The sequence below is a fragment of the Mustela nivalis genome, assembly GCF_964662115.1.
Source record: "Mustela nivalis genome assembly, chromosome: 13".
Classification (NCBI taxonomy): domain Eukaryota; kingdom Metazoa; phylum Chordata; class Mammalia; order Carnivora; family Mustelidae; genus Mustela; species Mustela nivalis.
In genome coordinates this window covers 19883090-19906703 of record NC_139032.1, presented here as the reverse complement: position 1 = coordinate 19906703, position 23614 = coordinate 19883090, and the positions used below count along the sequence as shown (strand labels likewise).

Genomic DNA, 23614 nt, shown 5'->3' with positions numbered 1-23614 from the left:
CTTGCTAAAACAGGCCCTCAATAAATAGCCTCTGCTTTTCTCATCTGATCCGTCTTCATTTATTTCCACACCATGAAAGAATAGGAAAAATGCCATGACTGACTTATAGAAGAATTTATAAAATAGCAGAGTAATTTAATTACTGCAAAGTGTGTGTCATGGAATTTATACCTAAATATGACATGCCTGGGTGGCTCAGCGGGTTAAAGCCTCTGGCTTTGGCTCAGGTCATGATCCCAGGGTCCTAGGATGGAGCCCTGCATCAGTCTCTCTACTCAGCAGGGAGCCTGCTTCCTCCTCTCTCTCTGCCTGCCTCTCTGCCTCCTTGTAATCTCTGTCTGTCAAATAAATAAATAAAATCTTTTAAAAAATAGTTTAAGAAATCTCGGGGTGCCTGGGTGGCTCAGTGGGTTAAGCCTCTGCCTTCAGCTCAGGTCATGATCCCAGGGTCCTGGGATTGAGTCCCGCATCAGGCTCTCTGTTCAGTGGGGAGCCTGCTTCCTCCTCTTTCTCTGCCTGCTTCTCTGCCTACTTGTGGTTTCTGTCTGTCAAATAAATGAATAAAATCTTTAAAAATAAAAAAATCAATAAATAAACAAACATGACATACAAGGTAATAATCTCAGCCAAGCATTAGGGAGCGCCCCCTTTGAGAATCTGCTCGACATCTTTTTCTAATCTACCTGCTCACACATAGTGATCTCCAAGCATTCTTTTTTTTTAAATTAATTAAGTAAGTAAGTAAGTAATTTGACACACACAGAGAGAGAGAGATCACAAGTATCCAGAGAGGCAGGCAAAGAGAGAGGGGGAAGCAGGGTCCCCACTGAGCAGAAAGCCCAATGCGGGGCTCGATCCCAGGACTCTGAGATCATGACCTGAGCCGAAGGCAGAGGCATGACCCACTGAGCCACCCAGGTGCCCCAAGCATTCTTAAACCTGTACATCATTAATACATTTAGATGAGCATTCCCAAAATATAGATACCTATTTACACATTTTATACATGTAGAAAACTTAAACAATTTGAACAATGAAATAAAGTGAAATAAAACTACTTTTAAACATGATGGCCTCACACTGTCCATAGCTAATCCCTCTGTTGTGAGTGTAAATTCTCACGTGGAAAAAGTCTCCTTGATTGTTTTAAAGCCTTATGTGCACTAGTTAGATGATTACCTTGCTATTGTTTCCACGTCCTACATGGCTAACCAGCCACTCATATGAGGGGTGGGGAAATGTCAGCTCTGCTCTGTTCTTGATCTTTGTCCCTGCTTGATCACTGATGTTATTTTATCTGGAATGTCTTACCAGAGATCTTTATTAGTTCACTTTCCATTGAAAGATAGAGATTCAAGCAAGATATTACCTTCTATAAGACCACATAAACAGACCCATATAGTCTATAAAAAGTTTGCAGGAAGCTGAAAATAAGCAAGTGATCAACCATCTACCAACATCCAATCTTTTTGCAGTGAAACTCTCTAAATTAAGGATGCCAGTGTCAATCAATAAATCAAATATTCATAAAATTATTTCTCACTTTAAATAACATGTTTATAGAATTAGAAGACTAATAGATAAATAGAAGTTCTAATATTTTCCTGCCACATCTCAGTAGATATTTCTGTGGAGACATGATTTGTACATTAGAAATTCTACTATATTGTTTCCTTGCGTCTGATCAATGAACAAGCAGTTAATTTTTTTCTTTGGGGGGATTTTTTTTTTCTTTTTGGCAAATATAGGTGAGGAGGGAATGAGATGGCATGTGTGCTTACATTTTGTTAGCTTAAACTCACATTACATAAGGGACTGTACATAGCTTTTTGTGACTCTTGGCCTTCTGAGCTAAGGGAGAAAGATGGTCAATCTTAAGAATAAAATCATAGATACCTCAAATTCTTGTTATTCCACTTTCCCTGATTTCCTTCTTTGAAAACTGGCAACTTTAGAGTTCGATGCATTTAGAGACTTAGTTCATGTTCAATCAGCACAATTATCTTATCAAAATTATGTATCCAAAGTGGTTTGCAAGTACATTAGTTAAGTTTCACATTACTCAAGAGGAAGTTTCAACCAGATGTACCAATAGGTCTATTTTCAAATTTTCCAAGTACAAACAGTCACTTACCTGCATTTTTCATAGCCATGTTTGCAATTTTCTTTATTACTCATTAGTGATCTGAACTTCCCTTCTTTACGTCTCCTGGGAATGATGGAATTGAAACACCAGCATCTCCACCATTATAGAGTCATTCACAGTACGCCTATCTCTACTGACGACCGAACTTTTTAAAAAACTTTTATCTATTTCTTCCCTGATATATTTGTGGAAGTCCTATTATCATTATCCCCCTCTGCCAACAAACTCCATTTGCTTTTTGGCTATTATCTTTTCCTTGTCACTCATAACTAATGGGGCAGAATCTTGTTTAATTTTTTTCTCATCTATTCTATTCCTGTCATGCTTTTATTTCCCCCTACATATAGATCTTAAAATAAGTCAAAGGAACCAGTTCATTAAAAAATTATTTGAATGCTTCTCACAGCACACAGGCTTTCATTTGGGTGTCAGTTTAAATTCTTCATCTCATTCTTATTCTCCCAACTGGATCCTTCTCCCAGCACAGAATACCAGGAAACTCTTTAAAATTATCATTCTAAAAGTCTGATACCCAGTGTTATGATCTGTAAAGCCAATTTGAATGATGTTCAGTCTTCAGTTAGCCATGGTAACTGGGGAAATATTAGTCTGTTGTAATTAATTGAAAGCCCCTGGAAGGAGCCAGAATTCACAGCTGTTTACCCTCCAACAGACCTGTTCCAAGTGATCTGTGTTTGTGAGGAGGTATCCTAAACTTTTCCATCTATTTTCAGTAGGCATGCTAATTAATACACAATAAATTAACTGAAGGGAAAGGGTTAGAAACAATAGCCAAAAAAGCAATAGAGAGTACTGACATCAATTCTTAAAAGTGATAACTTCCTAGAAGGTGTGCAGATTGAATGAGAGAGAAAACTGATAGAAGGACCTCAACTTCTAATGCATCCCCCTCTATACCAACTTAATATTTTATAGCAAAACATGTATTTTCTATAGATTAACATGATATATAAGAAAAGGAACCATATGGGGGTCCTGGGTGGCTCACTGGGTTAAGCCTCTGCCTTCAACTCAGGTCATGATCTCACGGTCCTGGGATTGAGCCCCGCATTGGGCTCTCTGCTCAACAGGGAGCCTGCTTCCCCCTCTCTCTCTGCCTGCCTCTCTGCCTACTTGTGATCTCTCTCTCTGTCAAATAAATAAATAAAATCTTTTAAAAAATTAAAAAAAAAAAGAAAAGGAACCATATGAAAAGTAATCACCTGTTTAACTACCTACAGAAACAACTGTAAAAATGAATGAATTAATTGCCTATATAATTAGCTATTTCCAGCAAAACTATGTATATCGTCTAGTCATGGTCAAAGCACTATTTGTTTCTCTCAATTAAATACAGCTATAATATATTTAAAATATATTAAATTTATATTTATAATATATTAAATATGCTTAAAAATACATTAAAAATATGTTAAGTCACATGCATCTTTTATACATACCGCATATTATGTTTTAGGACTTTTATGGTTGAAGTCTGAACAGGCAGTCATGAGGTTTCCAGATGCTGGTTCTACCGCAGATGTTCAGTTCCCACCTCTTCCATCTAAAAAAAAAAATGAACAGGTTTATCTAGAGCTTCTAAACCAGAGGGTCAGGACTTAGAAGTCCCAGGATGAGTGGATAACTAGGACAAATCACGCAAGAAATCGAAAAGAGGGAGATGACAGTGAAAATGTATAAATGAGGCAGTGATCTTCCAGTCCCTTTCCAATCACCTTTCAGAATGCTGGCAGGCAGACTCCTAACCTCCCCCATGTCAGCAAAAAATTGGAGAAACTTAGATGACCCAGCAAGAATCAGAGAACCTACTGGTAAGGGTCACTAGTGGACAAAGCCCCATCATACCCACAGACCTTATATTGATCTTGACTGCCTTGTTCTCAATATGACCAGCTTAACCAGAGATCACCAGGATTCACCAAGGACAAACAGGAAAGTCCAAGGTCAAACAAATAAGAAAAAAATTTTTTCTGATAAAAAATAGAGAACACAAATAATTAGAATAAATTTTCAGGACATTATAGAACTTTATATAAATAGAACAAGAACAGAAAGCTGTTTTTAAAAAATAAATAGAACTAAATAAATAAATAAAATAGAACTGTTTACTCTTATAAATTAAAAACATGACAGGGGAAAAAAAGTGAATTATCTAAAAGCCTAAACTTTTGTGCTCATTTGCTCAGAAATCAACTAGATGATATTCTACCAAAATGAAGAAATAAACTAAAAATGAAGAGTTCCTGTCAGAGCATTCATTTTTGTCCTGATTTCCATCTATCTATTTATCTAACATCTATCTATTTAGTATTTTATATACTATCTTACAGGAATGATGTTATACTTTCCATACTGTTTTAAACCTCATTTCTCTAGGTGCCCGAGTGGCTCAGTTGGTTGAGCACCCAACTCTTGATGTTGGCTTTGGTCATCATCTCAGGTTCCTGGGATTCCACCCTACACGGGGCTCCCTGCTCACTGGGAAGTCTGTTTGAGGATTTTCTCTCTCTCTCTCTGTCCCTCCCCCACTCTTTCTCTCTCTAAAATAAATAAATCTTTTAAAAAATAATAATAATAAAACACATAAGTAAAAAATATTTCTCTCGGGGTGCCAGGGTGGCTCAGTTGGTTAAACAACTGACTCTTAATTTTGGCTCAGATCATGATCTCAGTGTGATGAGTTAAGCCCCACATAAGGATCCATGCTGGGCGTGGAGGCTGCTTAGGATTCCCTCTCCCCCACTGCTCCCCATCCCCAGCTCATGCACGCCCTCTCAAAAAACAAAAAACTCATTTCTGTCAGAAAACAACTTACCAACATCCTCTCCTGGCAATAAATACAGATTTACAGGTTTTCATCCTTATGTTAAACCCTGTCCAGTAAGGCCTTTAAGCATCATTGCATTTTATTAATTCTAATTTCATCTACATACATGAGCAAATTAGAGCAATATACATTATGGAAATGTTTTTAATTGGGCCTCCTGATGGATTTGAATGTTCAGGGGCATGGGGATCACAGCAGTACCTCTGCTCTATGACTTCCACAGCACACTCTGTAAACTACAAACTTGCAGGAAAAAACAAGCCCATTAGCAATGGGGTAGGGATAAAAGAACCTCAGTAATGTATGCCATTTACTAATTTATCAAATTCGTTGAGGACCTACTACATGTCCAAGCACCATGTGCCTGAAGGCAGTAGGGTCCACAAGACAGTAAGGAACCGTGAGCCCCTTGGGCCAGATGAAAGGGGAAGAGAAAGGAAAAAAAGAGCTAAAATAATAACCAAAATGTACCTATGTCAAACTTTTGTAACATTTCGTGACCTTTCATGAAGGGTCAACCCTGTTTGAGACTTGCCACATAGCTGTCCAGACAGGATACTCCTCAGAGGAGACAGGCATACATTTGGACCAAACCTGGGGGAGAGGTGCTACTGCTTATCGTAAGGAGATCCCGCACCTCCACGGACTCAAGTCATAATGTCTATAGCTCTTCTGTGAACGTGTTATGGGCAATTGGTATAACTGCTAATATCCTAGAAGGAATTTTTTTTTTAAATCCTTCCCCAGATGTCACTATCCCCTTCTTTGGAAAAATTTTACAAAGTAAATTCAGGTGGGGGAGACCATGAGGGGCGAGGGCTGTTTAGAGAAATGCTCTTAGTGATAGCTCAGCTTTAGGAAAAAGGTGCGTCGGTCCTGACAACAGTCCCAGGACAAAATGCTTTGCACACCAGTGGTTGGTTAAGCAACTGCCTTCGGCTTGGGTTATGATCCTGGAGTCCTGGGATCGAGTCCTGCATCAGGCTCTCTTCTCAGTGGGGAGTCTGTTTCTCCCTCTGGGCCTCCTCTTCTCGAGTTCTCTCTCTCTCTCTCTCTCTCTCTCTCTCATTCTCTCTCTCTCGCATATAAATAAAATCTTTAAAAAAATCTTTTTAAAAAAAGAGAAAATGACAAGAATGAAGCCTAAGTCAGAAGCATGTGAACAAAGAGGGAGGTACTCTTGATTCACTCATTTTAAAAAATAAATAAATAAAGGGATGCCTGGGTGGCTCAGTTGGTTAAGTGGCTGCCTTCGGCTCAGGTCATGATCCCAGCATCCTGGGATGGAGTCCCACACCGGGCTCCTTGCTCAGCAGGGAGCCTGCTTCTCCCTCTGCCTCTGCCTGCCTCTCTGTCTGCCTGTGCTCGCTCGCTCTCTCTCCCTCTGTCTCTGACAAATAAATAAATAAAATCTTTAAAAATATAAATAAATAAATAGATAAATAAATAAATTTTTCATAAAAGTTCTGGCAATTCTGTAAATTCATCCCGAGAATGACAATCTTATCTTGATGAGTGACAAATAACATCTTATGACTTAGAGCAGAAATTTATGTATATTCTTCCAGGATTAAATTGCTCAGGAGAGAGCAGCTGAGAATTTAAAAAATTGCATCTCAGCCCCATGCTCCTTATTAATTAGGTTGCTAGGTTTGACGGCAGGGTGCCTTGAAGTTCTTCAGTAACGAAGGGAAAATTACACTGAGGTGCATCAGGAAAAGTGCGGGGCTACTCTGACGGATGTAAAATAGAAATTAGAAAATGTCATCCAAGCAATAATTAAAAAAAAACAACAACTGCCTTTTCATTTGAGTTATCTGAGAAAAAGACACTTCGAAGATTACAGCAGTATTTAAAGACTGACTGGTTAGCAGGGTTTGAAAGCAGATATTTGATGATGATCATTTGAGATCAGTTGAGAGTGAAAATGACTGGCTAATGGAATCTGAGTTCCACACCCGTGTTTCTCTTTTGATCAGTCAGTCAACACATCCCACACCAAGCATTTCATTTATTTAATCTTTACAGACAAACCTATAAACCAAGTTCAGTACCCCCACTTTAAAGGAAAATGAGGAAAATAAAATTAGGGAAGTTAAATAAGTAATTTATGGAATGGGATAAACTCAAGAAAGAGCCCTTAAATACTATTAACTTTCCCTTCCCTGGCCCTTAACCATACCTGAGGCAGATTCCATAGCTTCCCAGGCATTTTTAGTTATTAAAGAATCTCAGTGTTAAGAAGCCTAATCCAGGGGTGCCTGGGTGGCTCAGTGGGTTAAAGCCTCTGCCTTCGGCTCAGGTCATGATCCCAGGGTCCTGGGATTGAGCCCCACATCAGGCTCTCGGCTCAGCAGGGAGCCTGCTTCTCCTCCTCCTCCCTACCGGCCTGCCTCTCTGCCTGTTTGTAATCTCTGTCAAATAAATAAATAAAATCTTAAAAAAAAAAAAAGTGTAATCCAGGGGCACCTGGGTAGCTCCATCAGTTAGGCGTCTGCCTTCAGCTCAGGTCATGATCCTGGGATCAAGTCCCACATCGGGCTCCCTGCTCCATGCAGAACCTGATTCTCGCTCTCCGTCTGCCTGCAGTTCCCCCTGCTTGTGCTCTCTTTCTGTCAAATAAATAAATAAAATCTTAAAAAAAAAAAAAGTCTAATCCAGGCAGGGCAGTTGGCTAAGTGCCCAACTCTTGGTCTCAGCTCAGGTCACAATCTTGGGGTCATGGGATTAAGAGCCTCGTGTGGGGAATCCACACTCAGTGGGGAGTCTGCTCAATAGTCTCTATTTCTCCTTCTGCCCTTCCTCTCTCTCTCAAAATAAACAAATAAAATCATTTTAAAAATATCCAGGCCAAATCAAAATGTCAATATCTCAACTTCAAACTCTTGCAATCTCTGAAAAAAAAAATTTTCCACAGAAATCACAGCAATGGTCATTTTACTTTTAACACATTCTTTTAAAAAGATTTTATTTATTTATTTCTCAAAGAGATGAGCACAAGCAGGGAAGAGTCAGGCAGAGGTAGAGGAAAAAGCAGGCTCCCCACCAAGCAAGGAGCCTGATGTGGGGATTGATCCCAGGACCCTGGAATGATGAACTGAGCTGAAGGAAGCCATTTAACCAACTACGCCACCCAGGCGACCCAACTTTTAACACATTTTAAGTGCAAATTCTAAGTGAAAGAAATCTGGCCATGGTAGGGAGTTAGGAAAGGACTGAACTGCTTAGCAAACTTTCAGTGCCAACACAGGAATGATGTGGAGAGACACTGGAGACATTTAAGAACACATCAACCTGGTGATTCACAGACCTGTACCCCTGGGGATAAAAATATATGTTTATAAAAAATAAAAAATTAAAAAAAAAAAAAAAGAACACATCACCTCCTGCACTGCTAATCTGAACCCACAATTGTTCAGACATGAGTAAAGAGGGAAGGCAGCATGCTCGCTCTTCTTTTCCTCTGTTTCATCCAGCTCCTCACCTACTCAAGGTCACCTCACCTCCTTCATGGTCAAGAGAAGCTAGTAGCACTCCCTCCTCCAGCAATGCAAGATGCTGAAAGGAAAGAAGGCAAAGGGAAAGAAGGTGGCCCCAAAGCTTCTGACATGAAGAACAGGAGGACAACAAGCTGCTCACTCCTCTGTCTGAGAAAAGGCCCAAGAATTTTGGCATTGGACAGGACATCCAGCCCAAAAAGGGACCTCACCCGCTTAGTCAAATGGCCCTGCCACATCCGGCTGCAGTGACAAAGGGTGATTCTCTATAAACTGTACAAGTGCCTCCCGTGATGAACCAGCTCTCCCACACCTTGGACCGCCACACAGCGACTCACTGCTTCAGCTGGTCCACAGGTACAGGCCAGAAATAAAGCCAGAGAAGAAGCAGAGGCTGTTGGCCCAGACTAAGAAGGTGGCTATGGGCAAAGGGGATGTCCCCACTAAGAGGCCGCCTGTCCTTCGATCTGAGGTAAATACTGTCCTCACCTTGGTGGACAACAAGGAGGCACAGCTGGTTGTGATCGTACATGAGGTGGATCCCACTGAGCTGATGGTCTCCCTGCCTGCCCTGTGTCAGCAATGCAGTAGGGTATGCCCTACTGCATTATCGAGGGGAAGGCCAGGCTGGGGCATCTGGTCCCCAGGAAGACCTGCATCCTGGTAGCCTTCACACAGGTGAACTCAGAAGACAAAGGAGCTCCAGCTAAGCTGGTGGAATGTACCAGGACCAATGACAATGACAGATATGAGATCTGCTGCCCCTGGGCAGGCGACGTCCCAGGTCTGAAGTCAATGGCTCACGTTGCCAAGCTGGAAAAGGCAAAGGCTAAAGAAGTGGCTGCCAAACTGGGCTGGGCTATTGAAGTTTCTGTACATAAAAGTAATAAAAAGTTCTCTTTAAAAAGAGAGAGAGAGAGAGAGAGAGAAACAAGTGGAATAAGTGGTAAGGGAATAAAACATTTTTTTCAGTTGATGCTTTTTATGGTTCTCTTTTATGTCTAATGACTTTTGCAAAGCACTCCTCAAATTCTGGCTCCTCCATGAGATTCACTGTAAATTTTTCCAAGTCCTTTCCTGCAGCTTCCCATTGGACCAATCCTCAGGGCAGGGGATGCAATTCCAGGGTGACCACTTTTACTCCAGATGAATTCCCACCCTCTCTCCGTGCACCTTAGGCAATCTCTTTCTGTCAGGGCTGCCTCACCCCAGCAAACAATTCTCTAGGACAGGGTCCTCGCAACAGAGTACACTCTTGGCTATCCTGCCCCAGGTCCACTTGGCTTCTAGGAAACTGGGAATGCCTGTCCAGCAAACAGTTAAAGTAGAGTTCTCTCCCAGGGCACCGGGGTGGCTCAGTCAGCTAAGGGTCTGCCTTTGGCTCAGGTCCTGATCCCAGGGTCCTGGGATGGAGTCCCACATCCAGGCTCTCTGCTCAGTAGGGAATCTGCTTCTCCCTCTCCCTCTGCCTGCTGCTCCCTCTGTGCTTGTGCTCTCTGTCAAGCAAGCAAATAAAAATATTTAAAATATATATATATATATATATTTCTCTTCCTGTCTTAGCCTAAGTTTTGACAAGTAGGGCCACACCAGAGGCATGCATGCAAGTTGTTTACATATGGTCATGATCCTAAAGAGCCATAGAGCAGGAGAGGAAGAAAGATACAGAAGGAGGCAAAGCCGATTCAGGTGTGTTTTATCAACTTGGCCCCCAAGAAGGACAAAGATGAGCATCCTATGAGGACAGACTGCAGACCTTAATAAAATGTGTCTCAGAGCTGGGGGTAGAGGAAACTGAGGAAAGTGAAAGCATTTATCTGTTGTCTCTCATCCCTCATCGGCCAAGTGTAGCCCCAGTGGTATTAACTTCCCCAGTATTCCAAGCTAAGGACATTGAGGTCAGTGCCATTTTACAGAGAAGCCCTAGGGCCAGTGGGGGAGGTGATGCAGGGTGGGCCTGAGGCCAGGCCTTGTCTCTCTTGGCTCAACACACTTCCTCTCGGACTCCCTCTCCTTTTCTGGATGTTAAAAGACAAAATCACAACTCTTATGCAAAGATAAAATGAACATTTCTCAAAAATTGTCCTGAACTCATTAGCTAACGGGGGGACAGTTATAATGTTAGAAATAGTTGGAAGGAGAATCCAAAGTTCAGTTATATATTTAAGCCCTTGGGAATTTGGAATGAAAGGAACTTGCAGAATAGATACAAAACTGGTGTCTTTGGAGGAAAAGAGAGAAGGCATGAATTGAATACCCATCAGACTTGCATCTCTCTGGACAGAAATAATTTGTATCACCATGAATCAATTTTCTAGAATTCACAGAAACAATAGAGTTAAATTATAGTATAAATATATAATATAAACTAAATTATAAAGAGAGATTATCTCTTTATAACTCAAAGAGAGTGAAAGCTGCAGATCCCAGAGAATTACATAACCAAGTAGAGTGTTCTAGGCAATGCCCAGCTTCCATTTAAATGACCAGGCCATCTTTTTTGTCCATTTCAAATCTTTCACAACTTTTCTTGACTAGGCCATTATGGGACACTCTAATCTTCATTATCTCATAACGCCCATCAGACACTCTTCTGGGAATTCACTTTTGATCCAATCTGGAGAACTAATGGGTAAATCCCTAAACCAGTGTCCAGACACTATGACCCACAGGCCAAATCTGACCAGTAGATTTTTAGAGATAAAGTTTTAATGGGATACAACCACATTTACCTATTGTCTAGAAAGCCCGTCTCTCTATAATGGTGGAGTTGGATTATTGCTACAACGAGGACCATGTGGCCCCTAAAGCCTAAAATAGTTACCATTTGGTTCTTTGTAGAAAAAGTTTGCCCATCTCTATTCTAGGTCATCAAACAGCAGGATTATGACACATCAATTTTCCTTTCCATCAGACAGCCCTTGCTTTTAATAGTGGTTTTCCAGGATCAAGGCCACGAAGGAAGCACTAGAGAAAAACCTGGCATTTTTCTAATCCTGTTCAGACCCTTCAAAGAATTCTCCCATTCCCTCCCCACATCATTTCATTTTTCTCTTTCACAGACTGGGGGTGGTGGGCAATTTGGACAGAGTTCAAAGACTGCTTTTCCTACTTCCCAATAAAGTCAACAAAGAAATGTCTAGACCTTCCTTACGAAGGACAAGCACTTACCACCCATTGTCTCCAATACGTGAGCCTTAATTAAAATCCCAAGATCACAGGAAAGGTGATGCTGTAGAACAAGTCTGTCCCATAAGTATCCAAAGACAAAACTGCTTGTAAACCATCACGGCGGAGATTCAAATCCAGGTCTGACCTAGTCCCAAACTTGTCCTACTCTTGGGATAGGTGTGACCCATAAGCTTAGAGTCCCTAGCCACTCACCTGCCATCAACACCATCTACTTCCAGAGCCATTTTGCTGCTATTTTAAAAGACAGTGGATGTGGCAAAAGCACTGAGGGTGAGAAAAAATGTTTTAGGCAGAATGTTTGAAATCTCCTTGCTGCTTCCCCTGCCATTCAGATAGGGAAGGAAACACGGGTCGGCTTCCACACCAGCCTGGCAGACGAAATAGACATCTGTCTCAGGACGGTATTTCTTACGCTTGGTAGCAGCCAGGAGTGCTTTCCGATCCAAAAGAAAAAATGTGCCTCAGCTAAGAAATAGGAGATTAAAATTCAAGCATATTGAAACTAAACTTTGAATTAAGTTTCTTTCTTTAAAAAGAAAAAAAAAAAAAAAAACCCTGCTTAACAGCAACAGAAAGAATCTTCATGTTGCTAAAGCACCAGGTAGGATGTTTCTCATTAGCTCTTGGAAGAAAAGCATTCGGCAGCCAATTAGTGGAAGGTGAGGGGTGAACCACACACCACTGAGATGCCGCGTCTTCACAAAACCCTTCACCTTACCCTTTCTTTTGCCCACGCTTCCTTGTCGCTTTGGTTCTAACAGGAGAATCAGAGACTCAGGTTGGCAGCTGGTCCTTTGAAGCCACAGATAAGGACTATGAAGCTGAGTGTCAAGACTGTTTCCCAGGCTGACGTCTGGAAACTGGAAATGGTTTCCCTAATTCTCTATGAAGTTCATGCCTTCAATTGTTTTTACTTTGCAAGGTCAGATGTTGACACTTCCAGCAATCCTGAGGACATCATGGCCCTCTTTCTTGACGCATCATGAAATAAAATAGTCGATGGATAGCTTCTATCGTTGGTGGGGTGTTGGAAAAAAGCAAAGGTTCTGGCTTCAAATTTGGGTTCAAAGACCAGCTTTGTCATTTTACGAGCCGTGTGATCTGGCACAAACTGTCTCCTGTCTTTGAACTTTCACCTTCTCATCTGTAAGTTAGGGATAATAGTCACACCCTAATTTTGCTGTGAGATTTAAATAAGAGAGGTTAGGAAAATCTTTGTCCAGGGCCTGATACCCGCTGGGTATTTCAATGCATTCCCTCCTCTCCGCTCCCCTCCACTGTACTCTACTCAGTAGTTACCATGCCTCCAAGAAATTTTATGAGTTTCGATATTGCTCCTACCTTAATGTGCTCTCTACTCTCATTCATTTTTCCTGTTTGTTTCCTATCTCATCTCCAGTGCAGATGCATTTGTGTTTCTCTTCAACTTCACTGGTCTCTTCATCCAGTAACACAAAAGGAAACTCAAAGTGGCTGCCTACAAAGGAACCCACCACCGTGGTTGGGTGTGTCTTCATAATTGGCCTATAGGTCTTTAGGACTGAAATACCAGAGAGCAGCTCCCAAGACAGAGCTGAAGGTGATTTGTACTGACCAGCATTAGGGAACTGCAGAACAGGGGTCTACAAAGAGAATGCTAGGCTCCCTAAAAGCTATGCACTCTTTCTGTGTTTACCAGACCACCAGCTGCTTTGGTGGAAAATAGTTCCAGAACAAAGCCTTTTGGTATCTTGAATTCAAAAGGAAGAGGTGTCCTCAACAGCATAACAATAGAAAACAAACAAACAAAAAAAACACCCAGAAAGTCTAGAAGCAAATAGTCTAGGTAGGAAAAGATGTGGGCTATTTGTTCTTACTCTGATGGGACTTTTTCTTTTCTTTTTTTTTTTTTTAATGAACTTATTTTATTTAAAAAACTGGGGTTTTTTAATAGTACTAGTGGGGTGTAACTTCACATTGATCTTTAAGCTCTTCAATGGACTGACAGTATGAACTACGTGACTACTTAAAATTGGCTTTTCCACATTTTTCCAAACCAAATAATTTTGCAAATTACATTAGGGTTAGAATTCTGGAAGCCAAGAATGTCTTTATACATAACCCAAAATAAGGCACAGTCTCTGCCCAATATAAATATCACCAAAGATGTCTGCTTTCAACTGCATGAATGGTTTGATGCTATTTTTCCTAGCTATTCCTCTGGAAAGTCCTTATTAACATTACCAAATAACTCCAGTCCAAGGAAGAAGTCAATCAAGATAATCTAAAGTCCAGAAAGCTGGCTCACAGTGATCCAGTACAATCCACAAAGTGTGAGAGCCAAGTAGACCAGAGTAAGATGACACTTCCTAGTTCTTTCCCTTCTGGCATCTGCCTCAAACAGGTTTTCTGCCATTAATAGCTGTCAGCATAGGGACTTCCCAACTGCATCCTACCCAGTGCAATATGTGTCAAAAAGGGAAAATTATTTTCTCATCAATCATGCTACCTTAATACCAAGAATAAACAGATACTCTTTCCAAGTTAAGAGGTAGGAAAAGTCTGCTGGCTCAAGCTGCTAACCAGTTTCTCATTTTTTCCTAAACATTCGTCTTCGGAACACATATTTTATGTTAATGTAAATTTATACAATAATATTTGAATTTCTGTGATGATCATTGCCAGTTGAAAATAAGATTTGCAAGCCTTAAACCACTAAAAATGTTAAGCTATAACTGCATCTCCAGTTCTTAGAAGAATGCCTGGCACACACAAGTCAGTCAGTAAATGCTTGTGGAGTTAAGGACTGTCCACAATAAATAGTAATGAAGCCAAAAAAGAGGATAGGATCAACCTTGGAGAGTGTGGGGAGTGAGATGGGAAGGGAAAGTGTAGGAAGAAATAAGAATAAAAAGGAAAGGAGAGAGGGCCTACAGAGTAACCATGGAAACCAGCAATAAGTAAGGGATGGACAGAGCAAAAAGTGGCAACAAAAAACTGAGCAGGAGAAACCAGAGAGATAGAGAAAAACCTCAAAACACAAGAGTAAACATTAGCCTGGTTTGGGCGAAGGTACAACATTTCCCTGGTTCACCAGCCTTTTTCTACAAGTACAGTCCTCTGACGAAGGAATAGATCCATTTCCAACTTCAACTTTTATTTCTGATCCTGTGTATGAACAAATTTTACATATCCATAATTTGACTCAGAGTAGAAAACAAATAGCAGAAGAGAGCTGACGGCGGTAGAAACATTTTCTCTCGTATTAAGAGCTATATATGATAGATGGTAGAGAGATAGATCATAGGTAGCGATAAGGAGAAAAAATACAGAAATGGTTCATTCTTGACATATTAATTTTATTTTTATAGAAAGTAGCCTGATTAAGGTAGAAGTGTCCTAACAAACAATGTTGTGCCTCCCCCTTTGCAGCCAGGCCCGGCAATCACATAGCACCCCCTGTGCATATTCTACTGCTTAAAGCGGTCTTAAAAGTTTACCCAAATTCAAAAGAAGAAAAATTAGACTCAGCCTCTCCATGGGGGAACAGAAGGTGACACTATGAAGGAGCCTGGGGAACAAAAGACATGGCTGTGGCCATCTCTGGAAAGTACCATCTGCCTCAATGACTGACTGAAGCTCCAGGAGAGGTCTAAGGTATGGAGTCCTTGTCTCCTCTCCAGGCTCTAGCCCCGCTAACTTCCACTGGCAGCACTCCTAACACCCAGACGAAGAATTCTTCAACTACTGCAGACTTCCCTGCTCAGCTGGAGTTGCTGTCTTCAATACCATCAGTTCAATTCCTCGATCACTCAGTTGCCTCACCAGAGGGGAAACAAAAACAAAAACAAAAACACTTCCTCTTTCATGGTCAGGCCTTGTGGAAGAGAAATACTGTCAAAGACTGAGACTCCTTATTGTAACCTTAAGAACTTAAAACTCTTGCCCAGTCCCAACCCTGACAGAATTGGGCCCTCCTTCCCTTAACACCCTCAGCTTCTCCTAGTCCTTCTCAAACTGTGCTGTGAAGCACACTTTTTTTTTTTTTTTTTTTTTTTGAGAGAGAGAGAGACCACAAGTAGAGAAGCAGGCAGAGAGAGGGGGACAAAAGCAGACTCCCTGCTGAGCAGAGAGCCCAATGTAGGGCTCCATCCCAGGACCCTGAGATCATGACCTGAGCTGAAGGCAGAGGCTTAACCCACTGAGCCACCCAGGAGCCCCTGAAGCACACTTTGACTTGTGTCTCAGTGAACCTCCTAACGAGCTCTTGAAAATAGGGTTGGTCTCTTGTTCCAACTTTGCATATCCAGACCTAACCCTAAAACACTTCAGTATTTTTTTTTAAAGATTTTATTTATTTATTTGACAGACAGAGATCACAAGTAGGCAGAGAGACAGGCAGAGAGAGAGAGAAGAGGAAGCAGACTCCCTGCGGAGCAGAGAGCCCGATGTGGGGCTCAATCCCAGGACCCTGGGATCATGACCTGAGCCGAAGGCAGAGGCTTTAACCCACTGAGCAACCCAGGCGCCCCACCACTTCAGTCTTAAAAGCCATATGCTGTCATGTAAAAAGTCAGGTCTTGCAGACAAAAAACCTGGATTCCTAGCCTTGTTCTTCAACACACCAGGACATACTGGCCCATACTCGTCAACTTCTCTGAGGCTTGGGTATTCTCTCATTAGCATAGGGATATGACTACCTGACCACCTACATCTCGCAACAGTAATTCTGAGAGTCAACTGAGATGATACGCTATAAAATTACAAGGCATCATTTTCCAATATTAGTTTCTAAATGAATATAGATCTCTACCCCTTATAGCCAAAGCTTATAAAATTTCAGTACAGTACTAAATATTCTCTTCACTCCATCAGCCAAACTAGACTTGACACACTGTTGACTTTAAGTGCTTAGGGTCATAAATCCAAGCTACACAAAAACTCTTAAAAATGAATTTTAATAAAGCAATCAAGAATTTAAAACAGATATAAAAGTGGTTCGCTCGGCAGAATATTTCCTTCAAAACAGGGAAAAGAAATTCCTAAATAGATAAAGGGCTTTTTTTTTTTCTTAAGATTTTATCTATTTATTTGACAGAGAGATAATGAGAGAGGGAACACAAGCAGGGAGAGTGGGAGGAGAACCAAGCAGGCAGCCCGATGTGGGGCTCGATCCCAGGACCCCAGGATCATGACCTGAGCCGAAGCCAGATTCTTAACCACTGAGCTACCTAGGCACACCAGAAAAAGGATTTCTAAGGAGCACAGAAGAAACAAAAAGGGTACAGTGGATCACTATGAACTCACTAAAGAAATATGCAGCATTTTCCCCAAGATTTTGCTGGCATTTTGCATTTATAAATAGTCTTCTTAAGAGTACTTATCAAAAAAACACATCATCGGCCGTCACTCATGGTATACTACACTTTTTCAGAGAAATTAAATAATCTGTCTGTAAGTCAATGAATATTTGCTACTTCAAAAGCAATAAAATTAAATCATGCTGATACCTACTCCCTCTTCCTCCAGTCCTCAAATTGTATTACTTAACAAAGCAAATACTTAAATATCAGAAAAATTGTGAGGTTACTGCATTGAACACAAAGAGAAACAAATTCTGAATATTCCACACTAGCACAGACCTGGTATGGTTTTTCTCTCAAAGAGTGTGCTAGTCAAAAATGTAAGCAAATGTAAGCATGAAGAGTCAAATACAACTTTTGTATTCATTATCCCTAAGGGATAGAGATAGTGGTCATGAAATTAACAAAATATAACTTTAAAAAATAGAGATTAACTAAGATTTAATCAGTGTGTAATCAGTTTTCACACAGGAAGGTTTCCAACCAACCTTAATTCCATCAAGGGGTGTTACTCTACTCACACTGACATGCACCTGAGCCTATAAGGAAACAAATTGAGGAACTGAATTTCTAAGGTTGATATGGACCAGGAGTCCCTAGTCCTCACAAGGAAATAAGAAATGTAGAATACCTACAGATGATTCGGGGAGTTAGGTAGGCCTGGAAACCATGACCTGAGTTATTTATTTTCCCCGTGCCAGCTTCTTCCAGCCACTCCTTGGGTCTGTCTTGCCAAGTCTCTAGCCCTTCCTCTGGCTCACTTGTCCATCTTTCTCACAAGTGATTCTAATACCCTGATATTCTCTGAGTTCACATGTACAGTTTTGACTCTCTCTGGGACCATAAAGGGCCAAAAGGCAATGAACTTCATCACAATGCCCAAGGAGGAAACTGAATCCTGTTTACAAAGCTCTGTGAGGGCAGGAGTCACTTTAGCAAGGGAGAATATGGACACTTCTCAATTTCCCCTAGAAGTAGAAACTAAAGTCCTGAAAATAAACTAGCAATACAAGTGAAGAGACCACTATAAATAGCTGGTCCTTAGCCAGAAAAATAGAAATTAAAAAAAAAAAAAAAAGCCCATGGAGTAATGGAGTAGGTCAATTGCATTACTCTAACAGCCCTAGATCCTTGCCCTTTGCCAGATAACTGTGCAAGGCTTTCCACTGTGGTCAGAGTGCTCTGCCCTGGCCCTCCACTCTGGCCTTGGCCATAGGACTTATTTGGACCAGGAAAATGAAGTACAGAGTTGCCAGACTTAGCAAATAAAAAAATACAGGATGTCCAAGTTGAGTGTAAGTGTGCCAGTTTCAAGCCTCGGGCTCAAGAGTTCTTGCAAATTTCTACTCACTTTGGTGCCTTTACCTGCCTGAGCTAGGAGAAGATATATAGAGGGAGAAGAAATATAGGGAGCAGAGCCAGCTCTCTCCCCCATCACTCCAGCCGAGGTCATCCTCCAACAGCCAGCTCACAGCCAGCTCCCATTCAAGATGAGTGAGCCCAGCCAGATCAGCAGAACCATCTGGTCGATCCTCAAGAGAACCCTCTGAAGCATCAACAACAGACACAGATTCTCAGAGGTCATTGAGCTTGTGGCTGTTTGTAATGCAGCATGATTACATTAGGGGACAGCCATCATAGCCTATAAAGGGAAGTACTGTGTGATGGCAGGATCTGTAACCTTGTTGATTGGGGGTTGTGATTAGTTACTAGAGCTGACCAGGGAGTTCCCTCTAAATGCCAAAGAATAGGCACCTCTTTTTCCCCACTCCATTCTGTATATTGAAACACTAGAGAAAAACATTCAATTTCTATTCCTCTGCTCATTGCCCCCTCCAGTAAAACCCCAGCATCGTCTAGGGCAATATAAATATAAATAAAAAGGACTGACCCCAGAAGGCTTATTCTTCTGTTGCTGTTGATGGTGGCAGGTCCAAATTGTGTACCTACTGTCCCTAGAAAGGGGCAGGTAAGAGACACATATCTAGCTCATTAGAGTTACTTTGGATAATATGCGCGGCTGTGTGTTCGAACTGAATTCTTCCAGCCTCTGTTTCAACAGGGGTGACACGAAGGATGTCATGTGTCAACGTGGGAGCAAGGGAAGACCTGCAGCTTCATACAGAACCATTTGGAAAGGTCTCAAAAAGTTGTCTCACGAATCTTGAAGCTTTCAGTCAGATCAAAAATATAAAAGGAGATCAGAGAGAGGCACCTAGGTGGCTCAGTGGGTTAAGCCTCTGCCTTCGGCTCAGGTCATGATCTAAGGTCCTGGGATTGAGCCCTGCACTGGGCTCTCTGCTCAGCACCCCTCCCCCCACCTGCCCCTCTGCTACTTGTGATCTCTCTCTCTGTCAAATAAGTGAATAAAATCTTAAAAAAAAAAAAAAAAAGAGGAGATCAGAGAGGGTGGAAAAAGGAAATAAGCAAAGTGGTTTTCTCCTTTTCTTTTTCTCTTTTCTTTCATGCAAGAAGTGCTACTGTCTTATGAACCCCCATCTTCCTCTACCAGGACAACGATGGGGTACCACCTTCTACCCTCAAGGATATAGAGTAATAGGCTGGAAGAGAGAGTTTCAAGGACAGTTGCTGAAAATTTTGAAGTGTAATGTATACACCAAGGACTAGTTTCCAACTCATGGCTAAGAAGGCCAGGATGGAGTGTTACCTAAGCTCCGCCTTCTCCAAGGACAATGTTTCCAGGGAGCAAAGAGCCGCCTCCCTCTTGGTGCTGCAGGCAGGACAATGCTCTCTGGTGGGTCAGCCTACATCCTCAGGGCTGGCTGGGCAAAGGATCCTGGCAGCAGATGCAAGCGGTACCAAAAGAGATCCAGCTTATCTCGTCTACCCAGGGTGAGAACATCTCAGCAGAAGGAGTTGACTGGGGACCCACCAGCTAAGGGAGGAATTACAAAAGGCCACCCCAAATGCAGGTGAATCCACACAGGTAATGGGAGCAGGAGGAAAAGCTCAGCAGAGTACCTCAAAGAGCCCAAAAAGGCAGCCACAAAAAAAACCCAGAAAAGGTCTGTTTTAATCATCAGCAACTTGACTAGGGATGGTAGCTTCAGGCTCATCTCCATCCCTCTCCCACCACGTTGGCAAGGACGTGGCAGGTGGTACACAGGGAGAAGCGCACAGGGAGAAGGTGAAGAGCAGGGACAGCAAGGCGAGCAGGGAGTGGGTGAAGAGGAAGAGAGATGAAGAGGGAGCAGGGTGACGGGGCTGGTGGGGACAGGAAGTGAGGAGAGAGAGCAGGAGGCAGGGGAGTGAGGGGTGAGGAGGGAAGGGCGTGAAGGTGAGGAGGGAGGGGGGAAGGGAGGGGCTGAATAGGGGGGTGAGGAGGAACCGGAGGGAGCAGGGAGGGGAAGGGAGCAGGGGCACAAGGAGGGAGGGGTTACGAGGGAGAGGAAGGAGGAGGAAGAGGAGGGGAGAAGAGAAAGGACAGGAGTGAGAAGGGAGGGTGGAGGCAGGGGAGTGAGGAGGAGAGGGGATGGGAGTGAAAGGAAAAGGAAGAGAATGAGGAGAGGGGGAGGAAGGAGAGAACAGTGAGGTGGTGAGGCGGGAGTGGGGGCAAACTGAGAGGGGTGGAGACAAGAGGACGCCTGAAACAGGTCAGAGCTGAAGGCAGCCAGACAACTGGTTGCTGTCACATTCAAAGTTCTGATTAACATCTGCACCATGACATTCTAATTACTGAATGGAGATTGTGCTTGCAACCGAAAGTGACCTCGGAGTATCTTTTATGTAAGACTGGAGGCAAAAGCAGAAAGACCTGCCAGCATTGACATCCTGGGCAGGAGACAATTAATCCCACTGAAGCAAGTTCACAGGTTTTTTGGGGGAAAGACGGCAATGCACTGTTTTGTTTATGTCACAGATGCTGCTTGGTAAACTCACCAGTTACATATTGTCAAAGCTGTGTTTTCTACTCATGGATTTACACACACTTTTTCCAGCATCTTGCCCACACTGAGGAGAAAGGGGAGGTTCTTTTTCTTTCCAGTCACAGGGTCTGGGCTGTGATCAGAAAGAGCCTGTAGAAGATGAGAACTGTTGAGGTCCAAAAGGTACATGGTGGACGGTAAGGGCCAGGGGAGGGCTCACGCCTCTGTCCGGGTTTCCACTGACCATGTGGACAGAATGAGCTGTGTCTGCTCTGGCCACGTACCTCCAAAGACCTCTCCCCTTCTGTGTCTTCCACAATCCACCTTTTCTGCTGTGTCGCCAGGATCAGAGGAGAAAACCTTTACCCAGCCTCTCAAATTTCATCTCCATCTATTTTTATAAGATGTACCTACTACAAGAATTCTGTTGAATACCCAAAATCCAGCTCTATTGAGAAAGTAGAGATGAAAATGAGTGTCCAGATTTAGAGACTGTGATTAAACTACAGGCCCTTGTAGTTATAGAACATTCCCTGGGGGTTAAAAGAAATGGCCAAAAAATAATAATAATTAAAACATTAGAATAGAAAGAGAAGAATCACTGTGTTCACTTATTTTTGAAGTATTGAGCTCTATCCTTTAACATACACAAAATGATCCTAGGTAGGTATTTTAAAACAGCAATGGCAAGCTTGGCCATGGGGCTGGTGAGGCTCATTCTTAGCCAGTTGATTTTGAAGGTCAAGTATGACTTGACATTCTCGCATCACCTCCTGGGGCTGTGCAAGCCCAAGCCTGTGGAAAGATCAGAGTCTTCCTGACAGGGAGCTCCCCTCCTTGCTTCAGATCAAGGCTAACAGAGAGCAGAGGGGAGGTGAGCGAACTTGCTAGACCACAGAAGGTTCCTTCCGCCTGGTACAAACTAAGCTCTCTGAAAAGCAGAGGAGGTGCCAGGGAGGCCTTCAGAGCATGCCAGAAAAAGAAGAAGATGAAGACGAAGAAGCAGCAGCGGCGGCGGTGGCAACTTAGCTAATCTTTGAAAAGCAAGAAGAACAGAGACCCTCCCGGGGAAAACACAAGAAGGGCTGATGGCTTGGGGAGGAGACAGACCTGGACTAGCTCAGCATAGAAATATTCAGTCCCTGCAGATGTCTCTGCTCCCCCAGACGGCTCATCTCATGCCTCCCCAATCTATCCCACGTATCTTCAAGTTTGTAGAAACACAGGCTGTTCTCCATGCAACCACAAGTGTGGAAGATCTGTAATTTACTTCAATTCCACAAGAGGTTATTAAGCATGTACTCTGTACGAGGTACTGTGTGCAAAGTGATATGGAGGCAGCGATGATGAACAAAACATGAGTCCTGCCCTCAGGGAGCTTTGGGTCAAAGTGAGAAATGGACACAAATAAGAAAGATAAATACAAGATGGTTTTTTGTACATGCTACAATATGAAACACACCAAGGAGGGCAAGATGAAATCTAGCTCCAGACAATACTGGGGAGAAAGGGAGGGCTTGTAGAAGCAGCAGCCTCTGAGATGGGCACTGAAGGGTGTGAAGGATTTCAGAAGGTGGGGAGAGAGGGAGGCAGGAGGAGAGAGCCCATCAGATTGCTTGAGTTTAACTTAAATAACCAGCATTTCCAACCTGCATTGGACTAACCCATTCTAAGAAGCCAAATGGACAGACTGCCTAAAGATCGTGGTGTTGGGGTGGGAGGCGGGAAACACAGTGTGTTGTCCCTGGGGTTACAGGATAAGAACAGAGCAGAGACTCAAGCCCCAGAACCTCTTCACCCTTACAAATGCCACCTGTCCTGGATAACAGCCCTTTTTCGGCAGGTGATGAGTTGATCCCACGCCATCCTGCCCAGTTTCCCAGTGGTGTTCCATCTACAACAACAGCAGGAGCTAGCTACTAGAAAGCCCCGTGACAGCTCACGAGGTTAATGACCTAAGTTTGCAACCACTCGCCTCCATCAGTTTCCCCTGCCCTCCATGTTTTTTCTCCCTTTACTGCAGTTTTCCCACAGCATCTGTCAGCAATCTCCCCATAACCCCAGTTTATCATTCTGCTGCGGTTCGGGACGAGCTTTGGGGCCACTGCAGTTCGACCAGGGCCTGGCTTTGTTCCTCCCGCCCCAGCAGGCATGCAGTCAACTTTCACACGAGATTATGCTCAGCTCAAAGGACAGGAGGGAGCCTCAAAGGTGAAGCGAGAGCTGCTACCAGCCTGCCCGAAGGTCTCCTCATTGCCAGCGGAGCAACGGAACCGAGGACCACACTCCATCGTTCATCTCGATTTCTGTGTCCTAAGGTGACCACTGCAGATGATACAATCACGATTTGGAATTGGCTCCACAGTGGTATTCAAACTGCACGGGCTATCAAAACCCCTGTGAACGGTCGCCTGAGAAGGGGTATAGGTTCATCCCTTTGCTTTGGACGGAAATGTGGGATGTTTTAGGAAACCACTGATCTAAGGTCAGGGACCGACAAAAAAATCTGAAAACTACCAGTGCCCCTGTGAGCACGATCATCCAGGCCACCTGCTCCGTCGTAGAGGAGGCTCTAATATCACGGATACCGCCCCCATTGTATACTCTCCCTCTTTCTGTCTGGATGGTCTGTCACGGAAACGAACGTGTGGATTTCTTTGTGAGCAAGGGGTTCCAGCCGGATCGTTCCAGAAAAATTCTCC

General features: G+C 42.9%; 1 pseudogene across 1 annotated transcript; it reads left to right on the top strand.

The window, feature by feature from the left end:
* Nucleotides 1-8549: 8549 nt before the first annotated feature.
* Nucleotides 8550-23234, top strand: LOC309847187 (large ribosomal subunit protein eL8 pseudogene; annotated as a pseudogene). The gene is made up of 2 exons: nt 8550-9364; nt 22977-23234. The product of its transcript is annotated as a large ribosomal subunit protein eL8 pseudogene (transcript).
* Nucleotides 23235-23614: the final 380 nt, after the last annotated feature.